The sequence below is a fragment of the Plecotus auritus genome, assembly GCF_963455305.1.
Source record: "Plecotus auritus genome assembly, chromosome: 4".
In the NCBI taxonomy this organism is placed as follows: Eukaryota; Metazoa; Chordata; class Mammalia; order Chiroptera; family Vespertilionidae; genus Plecotus; species Plecotus auritus.
In genome coordinates this window covers 112,733,178-112,754,591 of record NC_137775.1, presented here as the reverse complement: position 1 = coordinate 112,754,591, position 21,414 = coordinate 112,733,178, and the positions used below count along the sequence as shown (strand labels likewise).

General features: G+C 39.5%; 1 protein-coding gene and 1 pseudogene across 2 annotated transcripts in view; both read right to left on the bottom strand.

The window, feature by feature from the left end:
* The window catches only part of FOXP2 (forkhead box P2), a 751,705-nt gene that overhangs the window by 728,753 nt on the left and 1,538 nt on the right, over positions 1-21,414 (bottom strand). The window lies entirely within an intron of this gene.
* LOC308246795 (PRELI domain containing protein 3B-like) lies at positions 40-875 on the bottom strand (annotated as a pseudogene). Its single transcript has 2 exons — positions 648-875; positions 40-419 (listed from the first exon to the last, which is right to left on the bottom strand). The product of its transcript is annotated as a PRELI domain containing protein 3B-like (transcript).

Sequence of the window (21,414 nt, the reverse complement as noted above, 5' to 3'; positions counted from 1 at the left end):
TAGAGATCTGGAGGACTGGGTGTTGTGTACCAACTTTTATCATTTCTCTACAAATGCTGCTGTTGCCATTGGTGTCGTTATGCTCCCTCTTGCTGGAGCTGTCAATTCTTCAGTCTCAGCATTACCCATTCCATTGTTTCTTGGCCTTTATTAGCATTTGAAGCTATCATACTTGCCATCAGTCCACTGAGATGACTACAGAGACTGACTGCTGACACCATGATTATGGCCTCGTGAGTCAAAACAGCTTTTACTGGGTCCTGGGCATGTGATTTGTATGTAAGTCTCTCATCTACTGAAACCATATTTGTAAGTGAAATATTAATGTATTTAAGTTCCATTATTTTCTCTACAGGATCAATTACACAATATTCTTGCACATATGTTTTGGTTCCTGCTACACCAATAAGAGAGTTCACGCCTGGCTGATGTTGCTGAGTGGTTAAGCATCGACCCATGAAACAGGAGGTCCCCAGTTTGATTCCCGGTCAGGGCACATGCCCAGGGTTGCAGGCTTGATCCACAGTAGGGGGCATGCAGGAGGCAGCCAATGGATGTTTCTTTCTCATAGATGTTTCTATCTCTCTATCCTTCTCCCTTCTTCTCTCTCTAAAATCAACAAAAACTTTTTTTTAAAGAAATTTCATAATGAAAGGCAGACCCCACTCTGTGCTGAGAAGTCTATGGCTGTGCAGCTATCCATGATCTATATGTCTGTCCAACACATCAACTTCAACCGCACTTGGGCTCATAAGGTTTGAGTATTTCTACATTGCAGCTGTTGTAACAGTTTCCCATGGGTGGTCAAAGATGTGCTCTGAAGTCCAGATCTTCCTGGTGCTGGCAGTCTGCCTGATGTCCTGGTGGTGCTCCATGTCCATTTTAAGCTCATATTCAAAGTGAGTGAAAAAATATGGCATGCATTAGTAATGGAGATAAAAATATCTGTCTATATTTATATGAATAATTGTGTGTGTGTGTGTGTGTGTGTGTGTGTGTGTGTGTGTGTGTCTTCATGGGCTAAAAGTGGTTAACTGCCTAATTTTGGATGATCCGTAAGGTAAGAATGTTTTTTTACAGTTTTAAATGGCTGAATAAAAATCAAAAGAAAACTATTTTGTGATACATATAAATTATATGAAATTCAACTTGAGTTCATACATAAACCTTACTGAGACACAGCCACATTCATTCATTTAGGTATTGTCTGCAGCTGCTTTTATAACTAGTGGCCTGGTGCACAGATTCCTGCACATTGAAAGGAAATTGGGAGCCTGCGCCCATGTGCCCAGGGAGTTTCCACATCCCTGTGAGCTGCTGGCAAGTCCCATGGGGAGTCTGTCCTCCTCCCCACAGCTTCCTGAAAAAATATTTCCAAATGTCCCTTCTGCAGCCATGGTCACCTCTTGCCGACAGGGAGGTCCCCAGTGGATGCCTTGGGCCATGCTGTATGCTTTCCACTGCTCCGAGCCAGATAAGAGACGCTCTGAAGTGAACAATACAAAGTTGGGGATCTTGGAGGGCAGGATGCTCTCTCGCCCACACCCCCACCCTTCAGATCCATCTCTCTGACTTTTACCCCAATTGTCAGTTGCCACCATGTGGCCACTTTTATATTACTGCCTTCCTCTGTAGCTTTGGGGCAATCGGTAATGGATGAGATTTGATCTTGTTGCCCGAGGCAGATTTCCAGGAGCCAGGCAACAATATCAGGCTCATCCCAGTTACTCCGAGTGTCCGTGCTTCATTCATTCCCCAGAGATTGTACCTGTAGGCTTATGGGGTATGTGCCTGGCTGAGCTGTGGGTGTCCTTGGGTGCCGCACTGCCAGGGGTCCATCCGCAGGAGCCGCCCGGGAGCCTCAGAGAATGTAGGAGCCCAGATGCCAGCCAGGCCCAGGAAGGGCACAATGGGCTTGGCTGCAGACAGGCGTGGGAGACCCGCTCCTCAGATTGGGATTTTCTCACTTTTTCTGGGACTCTCTCTGGAGTTGGGGACCGGTCTGGTCTGGCTTAGTTGTGACAGAGACCTCTGGCCCAGCTGGGGGTGGCAGGAAGGAAGGAGGGAGAGGCCGATCGCGGTCCCCAGTAAGGCATGTTCTTAGTATTTCAGTTCCACATCTGAAGGAACATGGCAATAGCTAAGGGGTGGAACGCAGCCCTGATGCCCAAGGAGAAGTTCCAGGGGGCCGGCATTGTCCCAGTCACATGTGAACATTCCACGCTGCATTTGTTCACAATTGATTGATTGTACCTGCAGGGTATAAGGGGTGATTTTCACACACAACTCCCGGCCCAAGTGTGGGGCTACCTGAACCGAACATGTCAGGCCAACACCTGCTGGTGCCCCTCTGACCACCGGAGCTGACCAGCACTCTGCAGGGATCCAGGAGTGGGTATTTGGTGCCAGAATGCGGACCTTTCTGGGAGATGGGGCCAGGTGGTAGGTGGAAGTTGCAAAGGGCTCGCCTGCAGATACGTGTGGGTGTCGGTCATTGGGCTGGACTTTACCAGCGCTCGCTCTCAAAATGGGGGATGGCCCAGGCAGTATATGAAGCGCCTCTGTGGGTTTTTCCTGAGCCCACATCCAGAGGCCCAGAGGGCAATAGGTAAGGGGTGCGGTGCAGCCACAGGATCCGAAAGGAGAGTTCCAAGGGCCAGTGGTGGCTGATCCATGGTCATTCCAGCTACACCCCTACCACCCAGGTGTCGGGACAGCAGTCTGTTCCCTGGAGATTGTGCCTGCCGGAGGCAGGAAAGGCTCGTGTGCCATGAGCCTGGCTTCTGGCTGAGTGGCGCTCCCATTGTGGGAGAGCACTGATCACCAGGAGGCAGTTTCTGCATTGAGCGTCTGCCCCCTGGTGGTCACTGCGCATCATAGTGGCCAGTTGTTTCAGTTATTCTGGTCATTCTGCCGTAATGGTCGCTGGGCTTTTATATATATAGATAGCATAGTTGTGACAGAGACCTCTGGCCCCAAAAACCTATATTTAAAATCTAGCATTTACAGAGAAAATTTGCCAACTCCTACTATATATGATGGCTTCTTGGCATCAAACTAGAAAATAAAAAAATAACTTGGGATAATATCTTTTCTATTAAAATTATGAATTACTGAAAGTGAAATTATGAACATCCCCAGTCTCTGAAGAGACTAACAAAGAAAAAAGTCATAAAATATCTAAAAACACAGTTACACAGGGATTATTCAGCCTGAGAAGAGATACTGCATGTCAGGAAAAGTACAGAAACATGACTCAAAGTTTTAATAATTGTTTAAAATGGCTGAAGCAAAAACCCCTGACCCACCCCCCCTCCCCCCAAAAAAAATCTAAGAACACTTCAAGATCTTGTTTAGGTATGGAGAAAATATTAAAGAATACATTAGTCTACTGCTTGGTGACAATATTAAACAGTAGTTCCCCTTTATCCATGGGGAATACATTCCAAGACACCCAGTAGACACCTTAAAACCATGAATAGTACCAAACCCTATCTATTTTGTTGTTTTGTTGATTTCTTACATATCTTTTCACTTTAAAAAAAAGCTCTTTATGGACTCTCTTTGGCATATCCAAATGGCTTTGGAACCATTGTTAAATAAAATAAGGGTTACTTGAACACAAGTACCATGATACCCAACAATGGATCTGATAATGCAGATGAATACTATGGAGCAGCGGCTTATACAGCATGGATATGCTGGACAAAGGGGTTATTCATATCCTGGATGGGATGGAGCAGGATGGCATGAGATTTCATCATGCTATTTAGAACAACATGCAACTTAAAACATATACTAATAAATTGTTTATTTCTGGTATTTTCCATTTAATATTTTCAAACCTCAATTGGCCACAGGTGAATGAAACCACAAGAAGAGAAACTACAGATAAGAGGGGACTACTTTATTATCAGAGATTAAGATGAAGACAGACTTCTTTAATCCTAGAAGTTCTCCACCAAAAAGGAAAGTGTTAAATTAAAATGGAAAACCATATATGATTAATAAGAAAATCAAAGCTAAGGACAATGAGTCACTTTAAATAAGTTCAGGTATACAGGCCCAATGAATTACTAGTTCAAGGTATTTTTTTTAAAAGCAGCTTTTAAATATCATAACAGAACCACAGATGACAATCTTGGAAGACATATAAACAACAGGAGAGCAGGCTTAATACATAAGAGAGGCAAATGCCTCTCTACCTTATTTTTGTAAGCTAAAATGACTCTAAAAATGAAGATCAGTAATCTTGACACTATTCCTCAGCAAAATTCTAGAACAGGTTACTAAACATGGTTTGTGAGCACTAATCTATTTTTAAAACCTGCCATAATAAACATAGATTTGTTCAAAATAAGCCATACTAAGGAGGTGGGCTAAAAGGGGTTCAATGGAGGCAAAAGAGGGACATATGTAATACTCTCAATAATAAAGATTTCAAAAGAAAAAAAAAAGCCACACCAAACCTTGCTTCCTTTTCTGACATGTGGATCACAGAAATGCATTAGCTGTATGATATCTGAACCAAGAAAGTCTCTCATGGCCAACCTAGAGTAAGTCCACTTACTATTTGTGTAACTTTGAGGACATTTTTTAACATCTGGAACAAGAGGCAAATTGCATGGGTCTCTTGAGTTTCTGAATGTGTTGTGAGCAGAGACACTGGTAACTTTTGTTCTGGACTATCTTTTCATTGATGTTTTTATAGCATCAAGCCTTTGAAGGCAGAGATGATTTCTCCTTCTAGAACAAAGGAAAGGTTTGCTTCCAGCTCATTATAAAAGATTGGGGTTCCTAAATTTAGGGTTCCTCAACTGTGAGACAACTCACTGAGAGTATGGCATTGAGCCACTCTGCAAAGCCTCTGCGGAGCTTGGAGGACAGGAACCAAAACAAGCATGAAGCTCGTGCTGCGTGCTGTAGCAGGAGTAATAAAGTCCCTTGTCTCTGACCCAGAAGTCTTATGTCTTCTACAAGCATCCACAAAACAATCACTGACTAAGAATAATTTACTAGTGTGCAAATAGGATAAAATCTCAGATCCTTCACAGTCTGTGATAACCTGCCATTCATAAAACGGGGAAATAACAAAGGTATTATAAAAATTAAATTAATGCACATAAATTGCTTAGGAAAGTGCTGAAACTCACTGTTTAATGAACGTTAGCCATTATTATAATGCTAATGGTGATTAATTTCAAATGTACATCGGTAGGTATACAATCATATCAAAGTATGAATGACAAGTCAAAGCATCCACACTCATTACGTTTAAAAAAACGTTTAAAAGCTCTAATCTTAACCTGTTCTGCTCAAACTTTTTCATAAATCATTGAATAGAGCTATAAAATGCATTACTTAAAATTATAATTTTTATTTTAAATATATTTTATTGATATTTTACAGAGAGGAAGGGAGAGGGATAGAGAGCCAGAAACATCGATGAGAGAGAAACATAGATCAGCTGCCTCCTGCACACCCCCCACTGGGGATGTGCCCGCAACCACGGCACATGCCCTTGACCGGAATCGAACCTGGGACCCTTGAGTTCGCAGGCCGACGCTCTATCCACTGAGCCAAACCGGTTTCAGCTCAAAATTATAATTTTTAAAAAATATTTTTATTGATCTCAGGAAGGGAGAGACAGAAACATCAATGATGAGAGAGAATCATTGACTGGCTGCCTCCTGCACGCCCCCTACTGGGGATTCTGGGGATTGAGGCCGCAACCCGGGCATGTGCCCTGACCAGGAATTGAACCCTAACCTCCTGGTTCATAGGTCAACGCTCAACCACAGAGCCACATAGCCGGGTGGATGACATAACTTTTAACATAGATAATAGAATCAGGATTTTAAAAAAATCTTGACGTGCTGAATAACCCAAACTATATAAAAAAAAATGTTTTAACAGATATAGAATCCTATTAAAAAGAAACTATTCAAATTGTATATTAATTCCAAGTTATATAAAATGAATTACAATTCTACTAACAATGTAACATGATTAAAAAAAAATGAATGCGGCCGAAACTGGTTTGGCTCAGTGGATAGAGCGTCGGCCTGCGGACTGAAAGGTCCTGGGTTTGATTCCGGTCAAGGGCATGTACCTTGGTTGCGGGCACATCCTCAGTGGGGGGTGTGCAGGAGGCAGCTGATCGATGTTTCTCTCTCATCGATGTTTCTGGCTCTCTGTCCCTCTCCCTTCCTCTCTGTGAAATACCAATAAAATATATTTTAAAAAAAAAATGAATGCGCTATTAGGTTAGAGAAAAAAGGAGATAAATTTTCAGTGTGTTCTTTGTTGGTCAGGCCACAATCATGGATGGTTGATTTAGCTCTGGATACATTTTAAAGGGAACTTTGGCCAACAGAAGCATTCCTAGAGGAGTGATCAGAACTGCAAAGGGTAAAATAAATGCAAATAGTATATAAGATATAACTGAAGAAACATGACTTCTTTAACCTGAGAAAGATTTATTTGAAAAGTTACCTCTGTGAAATATTCAGTGTAAATCCAAAAAGCAGAGCTAGGAATAATGAGTCATTAATAGATTCCAATTCAATGTTAAGAAAGAACTTTTTATCAATTAATTTTTTTTAATGTTGAACGTCACTAGCCAGGACTATGGCAAATGGGGATTGCCTCCTTCACATTCAGATCTTAAACTGCTCACCGCTTGTCTGTGAAAAAGCCAAAAATTAGGAAATTTCTCCAGGCGTTTTGTTTATTTTCACTCCCCTCTTGGCTTCCCTGGTTTTTGTTCCATTTCAGCCTAGCTAGCCCCTTCAAACTGATACTTTGTTCTAAGCAGCCCTTTTGACTTTTTTATTTACCTTTCAGCTAATTCCCTTTTTCCATACAGTGCAGCCCATAGGCAACTTGACAGAGGCTCCTGGATAACAAACCTAGCCCCACCTCCCATCTGCTCAGAAGGGAGATTGGAAAGTTAGTTTTATGACCTCAAAGGTTCCTTTGAATTCTAGGATTCTTGGATTCTTGATACTTCTTTTGCCATTTACGGGAACTGGTGAATGATCAATGATTAAGGAATGAACAAGTAAGTGACTAAATAAATGAACATTATTATAAACACCTGACGATGAGCTGCTTTCTTCTTTAAGACTTGGCTAGATGCACGAGTCTTACAGCTTTCAATCAGTCAAAAGTGAAAAGATATAGACCTGTGGGAACAAGAAAAGCAAGTACAAGAGCAAGAGAGAGATGGTGAAGCAGGAATGAGGGTAAAGAACTGTGGTAAAGATCCCAAAAATAATCACTAGAGACGATTATCCAGTAAGGTCTCTTGTTTATAAGCCAAGTCAATTTATAAGCCAAAATAAAATTTAAGGCTATATATATACAAATTTATTTGGATGAAAAACATGAGAGAATTTTCTACTCCTAAGAAGTTATGATAGGAACAAGCAACTACATTCTTGAAAAGGCAAAAATGATCATCAAACAATATAGAGGAATCTCAAATGCATGTGCTAAACGAAAGATGCCTGATTCCAAAGGCTAAATACTGTAAGATTCTTTTTATAACACAGACTTGAATATGGTATATGTGTACACAACAGAATATTATTCAGCCACGAAAAAGGAGGATGTCCTGATACTTGATGGACAACATAGATGGACACTGAGCACATTTTGCTAAGTGAGCCAAGTTAGACAGAGAGAGAGACAAGTACTCTTTGATATCACTTATATATAAACTAAAATAAAGTCAAACTCCTAAAAAAGAGAGTAAAATTGCGGTCACCAGGGGATGGGCTGGAAAGATAAAGTAGATATTGCTTAATGGTACAAGCTTGCAATGGGGTAGTAAATAAGCCATAGAGATCAGTATAATAAATATAGATAACAATATTATATTAAAATTATATAATGTGATAAAATATTGCTATAATGGCAATCATATTATATATAAATGTATTAAAGTAACATCGTGGCACCTTAAATTTATACAATGTTATATGCCAAATCTATTATATTTATTGTAACCCTCCCCCCCAAATGACACACTTGAAAAGACAAAACCATAGGACAAAAAACATATCAGTGGATCCCAGGAACTGGAGAAGGTGAAGAGGGGTTCACTAAAAAGCACATGGAAAAATATGGAGGATGCTGGAACTGTTCTGGATCTTACTGTGGTAGTGATTGCACAACTATATGTTTTTGAAAATATTCAAAATTTTATACTAAAAAGAGTAAATTTACTGTATGTAAATTATCTTTAATTTAAAAATGGAAAAATATTAAAGAGCTTAAAACTATTTTGTAAAGATAATTAAAATATGGTTTGCGTCACTAATAAATCACAATGAAAGTAAATCTTTTGAAATAATATCAGGATCACTTCTACAATATAGTAATCAATATCTTATTTTAAAATGAAATAGCAAATGTACAACTAAATAACTTTTTAAAAATAAACATATTTTCACTGTTTCATGAATAATCCTATATAATAAAAGAGTAATATGCAAATTAACCATCACTCCGCTACACCCACAAGCCATGCCCACCAGCCAATCAGGAGCGAATATGCAAATAAACCCAACTAAGATGGCTACGGCCACAGAGTGCAGGAGGGAGGCTTGGGTTTCCCTGGCAATGGAGGAAGCCAAGCTTTCTGCCTGCCCTTACTGGCCTAGGCCTCCACTCAAGGCTACAAAGTTTCAATGATAGAAGATACATAAAACAAACAGAAATGGCGGCAGCCACGAAGCTGGAAAGAGCAGGAGGCTAGGGTTGCCCCCGGTGATGGAGGAAGCCAAGCTTTCCCCACACCCTAGCCGGCCCAGGCCTCCGCTTAAGGCTACAAAGTTTCAATTATAGAAGATACATAAATCCCAATAGAAATGGCTGCCACCATGGAGCAAGCAGAAGGCTTGGCTCTGCTCCAGGCTACAAAGTTTCAATTGTAGCAGATAAATAAACCCCAGATACCAGGGCCTCCACTTCAGTGCCAGGGGGCGTGGCCGGCCTGCAAACCACCACAGGCCCCTCACCCAGGCCACCTCATGCCCCAAGGGAACCCCCACCCTGATCCGGGACACCTTTCAGGGCAAACCAGCTGGCCCCCACCCGTGCACCAGGCCTCTATCCTATCTAATAAAAGAGTAATACACAGATTGACCATCACTCCAACACACCAGATGGCTGCCCCCATGTGGTCAAAGATCCTGCTCCCATGTGGACACAAGATGGCCACCACAAGATGGCCAGCAAGGGAGGGCAGTTGGGAGGGACCAGGCCTGCAAGGGAGGGCAGTTGTGGGCGATCAAGCCTGCAGGGGAGGGCAGTTAGGGGTGACCAAGCCAGCAGAGGAGGGAAGTTGGGGGAGACCAGGCCTGCAGGGAAAGGCAGTTGGGAGGGACCCAGGCCTGCAGGAGAGAGCAGTTGGGGGGGACCAGGCCTGCAGGGGAGGGCAGTTAGGGGTGACCAGGCCTGCAGGGGAGGGAAGTTGGGGGCAGGGGGGACCCAGGCGTGCAGGAGAGAGCAGTTGGGGGGGACCAGGCCTGCAGGGGAGGGTAGTTAGGGGTGACCAGGCCTGCAGGGGAGTGTAGTTAGGGGCAAACAGGCTGGCAGGGGAGCAGTTAGGCATGAATTAGGCTGGCAGGGGAGTGGTTGGGGTGATTAGGCTGGCAGTCAGAAGTGGTTAGGGGCAATCAGGAAGGCAGGCAGGCAAGCAGTTGGGAGCCAGCAGTCCTGGATTGTGAGAGGGATCCCAGATTGGAGAGGGTGCAGGCTGGGCTGAGGGACACCCCCCTCCCCCGGGCACGAATTTTGTGCACCGGGCCTCTAGTCTATATATATAAAAAGCCAGCAACCAGAACACCATAACGACCGGAACAAACAGTCACTATGACACCCACTGTGGCCTTGAACCGCCCGATAGGGGGGTGGGGCCAGCCAGCCAATCCCCCATGGCTTTTCCCCCCAGCTGCCCCGCCCCTGATCGTTCCCCCACCCCAACAGGGGGCAGGTCAGCCAGCCAACCTCCTGCAACCCCTCCCCTTGTCCAGCCCCACCCCTGATGGGCCCCCACCAACCTGATCAGCCCACAGCCCCATCCCTCTGGCTGCCCCTGCCCTGGATCACCCCCCCTACCCCAATAGGGGGTGGGGATGGCCAACCAACCTCTTGAAGCCCCTCCCCCTGGCAGGCTTCGCCCCAGATGGGCCCCCACCATCCCGATCAGGGGCAGGACTGGCCGGCCAACCACCTGCAGCCTCTCCCCACAGCCAGCCCTGCCCTCGATCGGTCCCCCCCACTCTGATCAGGGGCAGGGCTGGAAGGCCAACCACCTATGGCCTCTCCCCCAGGCCACTGGCCCCTGATAAGCTGCCCCCACCCCATTCGGGGGCATGGCAAGCCAACCTACTACCCACAGCCCCTCCCCATGACTGGCCTCACCCCTGATCAGCCCCCACCACCCCGATTGTCCCGTGGCCCCTCTCCCCAGCCAGCTCTGCCCCTAATCAGCCCCCCACACCCCAATCGGGGGCGGGTCCGCTAGTCAATCACCTGCAGCCCCTTCCCCCAAGCCAGCCCAGCCCTGATCAGGCTCTGATCAAGGCAGGCCAGCCGGCCAACCTCCCACTGTCTCCTCTTCCTGACAGGCCCAGCCCTGATCCACTGATTGGGGCCAGGCCCGCCAGACCCCACCCATGCATGAATTCATGCACTGGGCCTCTAGTTAATATATAAAAAAATAAAATGATCCATTCATTCTATTTTTAAATATCTTCTCATAAAAATGCAATTCCAGTAATAAAAAATAAACATTAAATATCTTTGTTTATGTATTCATAGGTTACCATCTATTCTCTATTATTATACATTTGCACTTAAAATGTTCTTATACAATCTGAAAAACAAGTTGCCTCTTAAAATAGAAACCAAATATTTACTGTTCCTTGTTCCTTTAACCCGTTAACTGCCATATGTCCAAAATGGAAACCATCCCCACACTCCACAATATTTTGAATTTAATTTAAGAAATCATAATTTGCAATGAATATTACAAAAATAAATATATTACTCACAATTTGGGTGTTCTTGAATATTTTCAGCTGAAAATTCTCACAAAAAATGATTTTAAAGTTGGTCAGGGCTGCAACTTAGGGAAAACTTTTTTTTTTATAGACATAGGTGGCATATGGGAAAGCGTCTACAGACGCTTATGGTGCACAATGGGTTAATATAGCAATATGAGTAATACAGTAATATAGCATGTAAATAATCTAACTTTAGTATCTGGTATTATTTCAGCCCAGTGGAAATGAAATATTTTCAGGACACAATTAGAGGGATATGAAACAGAACAGAAATATAAAACCAAACACCAATTAGAAATCACAAATTGCATTGCCTTTCATTTGTGTAATAGTTTGAGCAATAGACATGCAGGGCTAGGGATAGTTTGACATTATTGAAAATTACAACAGCAAATAATTAGAAGTGATAGGAGAGCAACATAAATGTATACTTCTCTGGAAGTAAAGAAATACAAATAGATCAAGAACATATAAATTTAAAATTTTTATATTTGGGACAATACAAAGTCAGGCTGTCAGATTAAATTTATTTTTAGTTACAGGAGTATACATTCTCTATAACATATAACAACATAAAAGGTACTGAAATATGAATGTTGACAAGCTTACATCACTGCTAAAAACCATCACAATTTATAATCCCTTATGTTCTGAGAAGCAACCTTCATTGCTGCCTTGTTTGTCTGCATAGTGGGCTGATTGTCACAGTATGAGAAAAGAGACCTTAGTTTGCATGGGACGGCACACCTCATGAGGTATGAACACTTGGCATGATGTATGCATGTCATGATTGTTGGATGGGGAAGCAAAGGAGTGAAGGAATAATTTAGATGAGGCTCTAAAAACCCTTTGGCAGTCCCCAGGAGAAGAAAGATGTCTCAAGAGATTTGGGGCAAATCTTTCTAAGTGGTGCACTATATAAACTATAGCAAAGATATGTAGTACTCCTATAGTTGGGAGTGGTATTTATTTCTAATGCACACTGAATAGACTGGACCAATATTTTATGTAGGTTCTGAAAATGGATGTCTCTGTATGTAAAGTCCATAAAAGGGGGAGCTTTACATCTAATTTTAAGTGGGGGGATAAGGACACATATATAATACCTTAATCAATAAAGAAAAAAAAAAGTATTATGACTTGACCCCAAAGGCAAGGGAAGTAAAGGCAAAAATAATGAATGGGACTATATCAAACTAAAAAGCTTCTGCACAGCAAAAAAAAAAAAAAAAGAGGCCGCCAACCAGATGGGAGATGATATGTGCAACAAACAGTAGCTCGGACAATGTTTTCTTCTGAGTTTTTTATATAATCTCCAAAATATATAAAGAACTCATAAAACTCAACACCAGACAACCCACTCAAAAAGTGGACAGAGGACCTGACCTCTCCCAAGAAGACATACGAACAGCCAATAGATATATGAAAAGATGTTCAACCTCACGGGCAATGAGGGAAATGCACATCAAAACTCCAATGAGATATCACCTCACACATGTTAGAGTGGCTGTTATCAACAAGACAAGCAATAACAAGTGTTGGAGAAGTTGTGGAGAAAAAGGAGACCCTCATTCACTGGTGGGAATGTAAACTGGCACAACCACTATGAAAAGCAATCTGGCAATTGCTAAAAAATTAAGAGTAGACCTACCACACAACCCTGCAATCCCTCTCCTGGGTATATACCCCCAAAAATTGAAATCATGTGTTCACAAAGTTATATGCAACTACGTTCATTGCAGCATTATTCACAGTGGCCAAGACATGGAAACAACCAAAGTGTCCTGCAATAGGTGACTGAATAAAGAAGATGTGGTACATATTCACAGTGGAATACTACTCAGTCATAAGAAAGGATGAAATACTGCCATTTGAACAACATGGATGGACCTTGAAAATATTATGCTAAGTGAAATCAGTCAGTCAGAAAAAGCTAAGAACCTTATGATTTCACTCATATGTGGGATATAAAATTGAAACTCGTGAAAACAAGTTGCCAGAGGGAAGGGGATGGAGGTTGATGGTGACAGGGGAAGATCTGACTTTGAGTAGTGGACACACAGTGGGATATACAGATCTTGTAACATAGAACCCCACACTTGAAACCTATGTGATCATGTTGACCAATGTCACCCCAGTAAACTTAATTAAAAATAAATAAATAAAGTTTACCAAACAGCTTACTCAACTCCACATTTTATTTCTGGATTGATGGCATCATAACTACATATATGAAGGAGCATAGTACAAAGGCAAAATATTGAAGAAATTAATACTTATGGAATGTTAATATATGCACTTCAGGGAAGAGCATTTGGGGTGGTTATTTATTTTTCTTAACACTCACATGATCAAATCTTCATTCACTTTATCTTACCCTCTTCTTGTTTCAGCATTCTGTTTAAATAAGATGAGGCTCCATTCCTGACTGAGAAAGAGGGGTGTGGTGTGAGAATACCTAGTAGGCTAAGAAAACTAAAACAAACAAACAAAGAACCCCACAACTTTTAAATTTTAACTGAGCTCCCCGTGACCTTCACATGCAAAATTACTTGTGATAATTTTTGTTGGTTTTAATTTTTATTTTAAGAAGTATATTTTTCTCCCTTTTACCCTTACATAGTATGCTTGCTGATATGGAACTAAGGAGAGAACACGTTCATAGCTTCAAATTTGAATCCAGGTACTTCACATAAAATGTTTTAGTTGAAAGTAACCTAAAAATAAATCCAGCCTCTTTTTAAATTTGGAGGAAATTACCTGCTCAATATCACACAATAGTTATAGACAGACCAAGTATCAGAATGCAGGTCTCCTGGCACTTAACATAGGGCTCTGTGTAGTAAGCCAAGCTGGGTATTTTACTATCTTGGACAATAATTATACTTCCCAGAAAATGTTATTCTCACTCACACTCTGATATGTGTTATTATCATCAGATAAGTCCTTTAATACAAATGTCCCTACTCAGAATCAGGAAAGCAGAATATATGGGGACTTGGAATAGCCAACATGGAGGGCACTGGGTAGCTACAGAGCAGGAGTAGAGGAGTAGAGATGTGACTTAGTAATATTTAAAATGAGAAAAGAGGGGTACTTGCATATTAAAACCCCACTTTGCCTTGCTTTAGAATTTTCCAAGGACCACATTGTCACTGGTGGTTTAATAAGATACCAGAATTATTTTGAAAGATCTCATAATTCTGTCTGGAGGACAGAAAAGGAAAAGAGAAAAATGAGAAGAAATGGGCAAAGAAGAGAGACCTCCTCATTATCAATAGAAACAATCATATATCCTTTTCACTGTTCTCATGATATTTGGAATAAAATTGCTGAGCAAGTTAGTGTACATTTAAAATAAGGATATAATATATAAGAAGGAGAGCTATAGGGCATTAGGTTTATAAGAAACTAGAGGCCCCATGCACAAAATCCATGCATGGGAGGGTGGGGTCTCTCAGCCCAGCTGGCACCCTCTTGCAATCCGGCTCCTAAACACTCGCCTGCCTGCCTGATCACCCCTAACCACTCGCCTGCCTGCCTGATTGCCCCTAACTACTCTGCATGCCTGCCTGATAGCCCCTAACTGCTCCCCTGCCTACCTGATCACCCCTAACCACACTGCCTTGGCTTCCGCCTGCCTTGGCTTCATCTGGAAAGACGTCCAGAATGACATCCAGAAGGTCGTTCGGCTGTCTGGTCTAATTAGCATATTATGCTTTCTATAGATTATCTATATTTGTGTGGTGTTATATGGATAGTTGTATCACTTACTCATCCTTTAGTTTTAGGTGTCCAAAAGCAATTTGAGCAAGCTAAAGAGTGGGATTTTAAATTTGGAAAAATGGACTTTCCATCAAATCATAAATCTTCAATATGCTCTATTTAAGGATGAATATTGGAAGATTAAGAAAAATGACAAGTTGTATACTTATGCTGTGTGTGTCAGTGTCAAGAAGTAAAGCCATATAAATCTAAAGGTTTTCAGAAGAAACCTTGGCTTGACCCACCTCCCTCCATCTTTACCCAAAGACAGTCCTAGAAATACTTGCTTGCTATGCCCACATTGTAGTCATAGTATAGCCATTAGAAACATCTATGTACACTACTTATGCTATTCATAAGATATGCTTAACCCATGGACACAGACAATAGGGTGGTGAAGGCCTGGGGTGGGGGGTGAGGTCAGGCTGGGAGAGGTCAATGGGGGAAAAAGGGAACATATGAAATACTTTCAACAATATTTTTTTAAAAAAGAATAAAATGGATACAGAAAGTTGAATTTGAAGTATACCCACCTGAGATAAGAACCATGTCTTGGCCAATATAATAGTAAACTTATAGTAAAATATATAATATCCCAAGTGTGAAATGGCATGAAATAAGTCTAGAAAGAAAAAGTTAGGTGAAAAGTGATTTCAATTACATAAAAAACAAGTGAGACAATGATGCACACAGAAGTAACTTCTTGAGCCTCCAACAAGTCATTTATTCCTTCATTCAATATTTAGTTTTAGAGCTCCTACCAAGTTTGAGCAGTGGGTTAGGACAGTTAAAACAAAATCTCTGACTCATTGGGGGTAGAAATGATAAATAATTTTGTTGTTGTTGTTAATCCTCACCCAAGAATATTTTTCCATTGATTTCCAGAGAGAGTGGAAGGAAGGGGAAAGACAGAGAGAGGAACATAGAAGTGAGAGAGAGATATCTATTGGTTGCCTTCTGCATGGGGCTAGGGGTTGAGCCTGCAACAGAGGTACTGTGCTCTTGACTGGACTCACGCCCTGGACCCTTCAGTCCATGGGCTGATGCACTATCCACTGAGCCAAACTGGCTAGGGTTATAAACAAAATTTTAAATGCCAGTTGATGATAATGTAATGGAGAAGAATAATGAATGTTAAAGGTGATAGAACATGATCAATGAGGATTTCTTATTTTATATAAGACCATCAGAGAAGGCTTCTGTAATAAAGATATATTTGAGTAGAGACCAGAAGTTAGTGAAGCTACTTGAGAGTAGAGCATTCCAGACAGAGAACATAACTCTGAGGTAGAAATCATCTTATTCTATTTTGAGGAATACTAAGTGTGTCTAGGGTTGACTGAATAAGAGCAAAATGTTAGGAAATAATGTCAGATAGGTAGCTGGGATAATATGGACTTATGTAAAATCTTTGTCTCTCATTCTGAGAGACATAATAAGCTACTGGAAGGTTTATACAAAAGAATGACATAATCAGAGCTATTTTTAAAAGATCACTGCTGTGTGAAAAATAAACTGTGGCGCCTTGAGAAAGAAGTGGGATCAACTAAGCAGCTATTGCAGCAATTCAGAGGAGATGAAGGTCAATCTGATTAGACTGGTTGTACTAACTAGATGTACAAAATAAGATTTTGGGGTGCCATCTAGCTAAACTAGAGGCAGACTGAGAGAGGGAAAATATTAAAGGCAAAAAGGAAGTGAAGTGTTAGCTTCAGGAATACAGATATAGATCAACCAAATCCTGGAACATAAATTTGGGTGAAGCAATGGTGAGGAATAGTTTCTAAGGATGTTGGGGATCTTTTTTTAAAAAATGAGATGATTTTATGACAGTGCATATGTTAAGCTGTTAAGGTATTTGGATTAGTATACTATAAGTTTCTCTTTACTATCTGCCAGTGAAAAATTTTATAAATGCCTTCTCCAAAATATGTCTATCACTGACTTTTTAACCCCCAAAGCACATTTTTTAGAAAATTTGTTTCTTCTTAAATTGAGGAAAAGTTACAAAATGATGGTTGTGGTTGTGTAAGTGTACTAAACTAATACCAAATTAAAATGATATAAAAAATTTTTCACAGAAAATGCCATCATAAAAGTTGATAAGAAAAGAAATGAATGAACACCAGAAAAAACTGTATGCTCTTTCTCATAGCATCTTTTATTTGAGGAATTCAGTTAATTTCCTGTTTTAAAAAAAAGACATTCTGATAGTATACTCATTTAGACTTATATTAGGAAGATCTTTAAGAAGAAACACTAAAACTTAAATAAATTTTACATCAACATTATCTTCCATAAAGTACTAGTATATTTTAAAGCCTTCCAAGGTAAAAATGGAAAGAATTGAAGAGCATTAATAAACTAAAAATGCTGAGAGTTTGTGAACACCTGGGGATTCATATGTTTCACAGTAATGTGCTTTCTCAACATTTAATTTTTTTCCGCTCTTGTTAATGAAAATAATTTGTCTGAAAGGAATTAAGACATCAGCTCCTTATGACATACTTATCAATATAATGGGAAGGTATGTTCAAGAGATCCTTGTTGGATACAGGAAGAGAGAACTGTACAACGAATTGGAAAGTTAAATTCAATCAGTACAGTATAGGTAAAAGAACACATATTTGAAAGATCAGTAATTCAAAAGGTTGAACCTGAGCCCCAATAGATAAATCTTGGAGAAAATGCATTTTAAATAAAAATTTAGATAAAATTATATAAATTGAGGGAATTTTAGAATTCGAAATGTTCATGGGAAGCAACTTGGAATAATAAACAAATACAAGTAAATTTAAAGAAGGTAAAGTTCACAATCACCAATGAAAAAGGATTGAAAGTGAATCATAAGCTCCAAATCATTAAAATATAATATTGTTTTTAAAATGAAATGGTGGTGATGCCAATATACCTTATTTTAGAGCATAGATATACACTGTTAATTTGATGACTCATTAAAATTTTGTATAGCTAGGCCCAAATTCCTAGTTACTCCAGTTATAAAATTGAGATTACATCCCTAAAAATAATTAGGACAGTATTTAATAATACCATATTTGAGGATATACCAAATTAGCAAAGCAGCTTTTTAGAGGGGGGGGGGAGGAGTTTTAATGAATGCTACTACTAGAAATAAGTCCCCACATATATGGGTTTACTTTTTCAATTTAATATTAATAGTTTTGGAATATAATAAATCTAAATATTCTCTAAAGACCTCTCTCCAGAATTTCTATATGCTAACATTAACCTCTTAGTCATTTATTTATATTTCACCAAGTTACGCTCTTTTTAAATTTGTCTGGAAATTTTGGGGAAGGGTGATGGATAAATATACTGGGCAGAACAAAAGAGTATATGCAAAAATACATCAGAGGTAATAACAAGGCATAAGTAAATAAGAAACTGTAAATATCAATTTATTTTAATAGGTAAGAATACCTACAAGAAAAATTATTCTACATTCTAGGGGAAGAGCATTCTACTATAATCAATGCTGGGCTAAAAAAAAAAAAAAGTAATGGTATTTTTAGAAAACCCTCCTAATTATCCTTAGTTAATGTGTTAAAAAAACATACAACTATGGGGTCCACTTGAAGTTTCAAAAAAACAAATGAAGTTAAAAGTTTGGAACAACTCCATAAGAAAGCACTGATAATGACCTAAGCTTCATGAAAAAAAGACCAAACACTTAAACTATTTTACTTGATAAAGACTATGGAACTGATATGACTGGAGTGCAAGTGTATTAAGTGATAAATAGGTGGACCTAAGAAAATTTTTATGTTATCTAAAGAAGAAACAGAACTAAAGTAAATTACAGCATATGAAACCGGATTGTCTGCAGACCTTGAAATGCTTAAAAAAGTTTCAAACACTTGGATTACATTTTTAGAAGCCTTAAGAATAAAAACAACAATCTTTATGGGCTGAATTTGCTCAAGTTTGTTAGAACCCTAAACATTAAGGACTATATAAGTGTGGTTACTTTCAAAATCTATGCAAATCTCTGGCCTAGTTTAAGAAATAGGCTTTCTTTTATAAAAAATGCAGTATAAATATGGGGACTGGTTAGAACATTTTGGATCCAGTCATTTACTATTAAGAATACTACTATTTATAACAAAGTTTAAAAAAATGTTTGAGTGTACCATTAATTAGTATTCAGTAATTGTAATGAAATTGATATTATTTCTGAATCCAACTGATTTAAAATTTTGTCTAGCAACAATCATGTCCAGAGAACTTCTTAATGATAAGTCACTAAGTCAATGGCCTCTTTCTGGTTTTAATTCAGAGAGGCAGAAAACACATGACCACATCCGTCATTCAGTTTTGTACCAATATTGTAACTAATAGCTGAATTGACTGTCAACACAAAAATAGACATGGGTAATAAGACAGAGTCAGCTATAAATCCTTTAAAATATCACAAATAATACTAATACTATGTAATTAAGTTCCATATCCCTCATATTCTCTCCTGAAATAAAAAATCTGGTGCATTTGTCTGGCTACATTCACTATACTAGTATATGCCTCCATGAGTCTCAATCAAACCATAAAGTTATTTTCATATATTCAACTATACTTTTCATAAAATGTAAGTCTAGTACTTTATGAAAAGTATGATAGCTCTGCAAAGAGTTATTTTGTATTTCTGAATTCTTGTTTGTACAAAATGAATAGTTTCTCAATGTAGGTTATCTGTAAATTTAATGATTACCTTTTCCCCCCTATTTTTATGGTGTGGTCACATACAATTTCCCTCTATTTTAGGTTTCTAGAATATTATGAGATTTTTTTAAAGCAAAACCACTGCACTATTATGAGTGAAATAAAAAATAAAAAAACTCCAATGACCATTTACTTATATACAACCATTGAATCATTTCACAAAATGCAATCAAAGGTCTGTTTCCATTCTAGCGCCAATTTACATACAAAAACCAATTTTCATCTCTATAATTTCTATCACTCTGAATCCCAAAATGTAAGTTGGGGAATTCTGAAAAACAGTTTACATAGTTCATAATTATTTGTGTATATTTACCTTTGATTATTCTAGTATCCATTCTAATGTAATGGTAACATTTTAATAATCTGCATATTTTAAAAGTATTTATTGTACTCATATTTAAATTGCATGTTAAAAAGTATTCCCTAAAAATTATTGTACTTCAAAGTAAATATTAAGATGCTCTTTTTAAACTGAGTGTCTGTCCTCTCTCATCTTACAGGGATTTATCATCAGGTTTCTAGATTCCTCTTTAAAAGTTACTAACTTAGTCACAATTAAGCATTTATTTCACTCATTTTCAGATTACAATGAAATAGTGGATTTCTTAAGGAAATATTAAACCGAATGACTACTGAACATGAATCTAGTTAAGTAATGAAAATGAAAGGAAGGAAATAAGCAAGGAAGGAAAGAACTTCTAAAAGCTCGAAAGCTGAAATGAAATTTTAGGATCCATAGTGTGTATAACTTTATATCCACTTTATTAATATATATATATATACAAATAAATCAAAATTGTAAATTAATTGTGTAGCAGCATTAAATAAACACTGCATTTTAAAATTCCAATAAACTGAGAACATACTTATCCATAACTCAAGTTGACAGAAAAGATAAACAGGCCCCTTGACATAAAACATTTCCCAGGGTATGCCACGATGCAAAATTGAAGATGAAAATATCTGAAAGCTCATCTTTACTTCAATTCTGACCTCTAACATAGACTTGCTATTAAACAACCCCTCCTGTCTCCACCGATGCCTAACAAAACTATTTGAGCTATTTGAGTTAGAAGAGCGTGCAAAGATGTGCCTTCCAGGCAAACTTTTGCTTTCTAAAAGTTAATCTCTTTAAACACTTCCAGTTGGAAAACGTCCACTTCAGCTACTTGACACCAGGGCATCACATTCTCCCTGGGCTTATCTGCTACTGCTTAATTATTCTTCCAAATAGACTGAGGGCACTTTGGGGAGGTAGCTCTTTAAGCATTTCTGAATTCATGATGACTGTATATGTACCCACCTCACACACTTCCACTGGTCTTTCACACCCTTCCTCCCCCCAGCAGTTCTGAGCACTCTCCCAGGCCACTTTTGCTCACCTCGCGTCCAGAACGCCTGCTCACCTGGAAGCAAACAGTACTTGAGGAATCATCCTCAAGATCGAGAAACTGACTGGATTTCTGCACGCGGCGAGAGAAATGGGGCGGGGGCCACAGGACCATTACAGCAACAGCTGTCCATTAAGTGTTTTAAATCTGATGATTAAATGATTAAAAAGCTGAATAAACAAATAAAAAGATTTATCTAGTTCCTTGGGGATTCCGGAGTCTTAAGAGCCTCCCCAGAGGTGTCCAGTTCGGCCTCTTTTAACCTGTCCCTAAGCAAAACGCACACTGGTTCCACTCTCAGATGCCCCCAATTCTCACGTGCCTGTCGTCTCCTTCCTTCCCAATCAGTGCCACCCCACACACCAAGTGTCCTGGAAGACTTACCTAAGAACTCGCCGAGTCTGAGACTATAGGAAAACTATTCCTCCCTGCACCAGCCA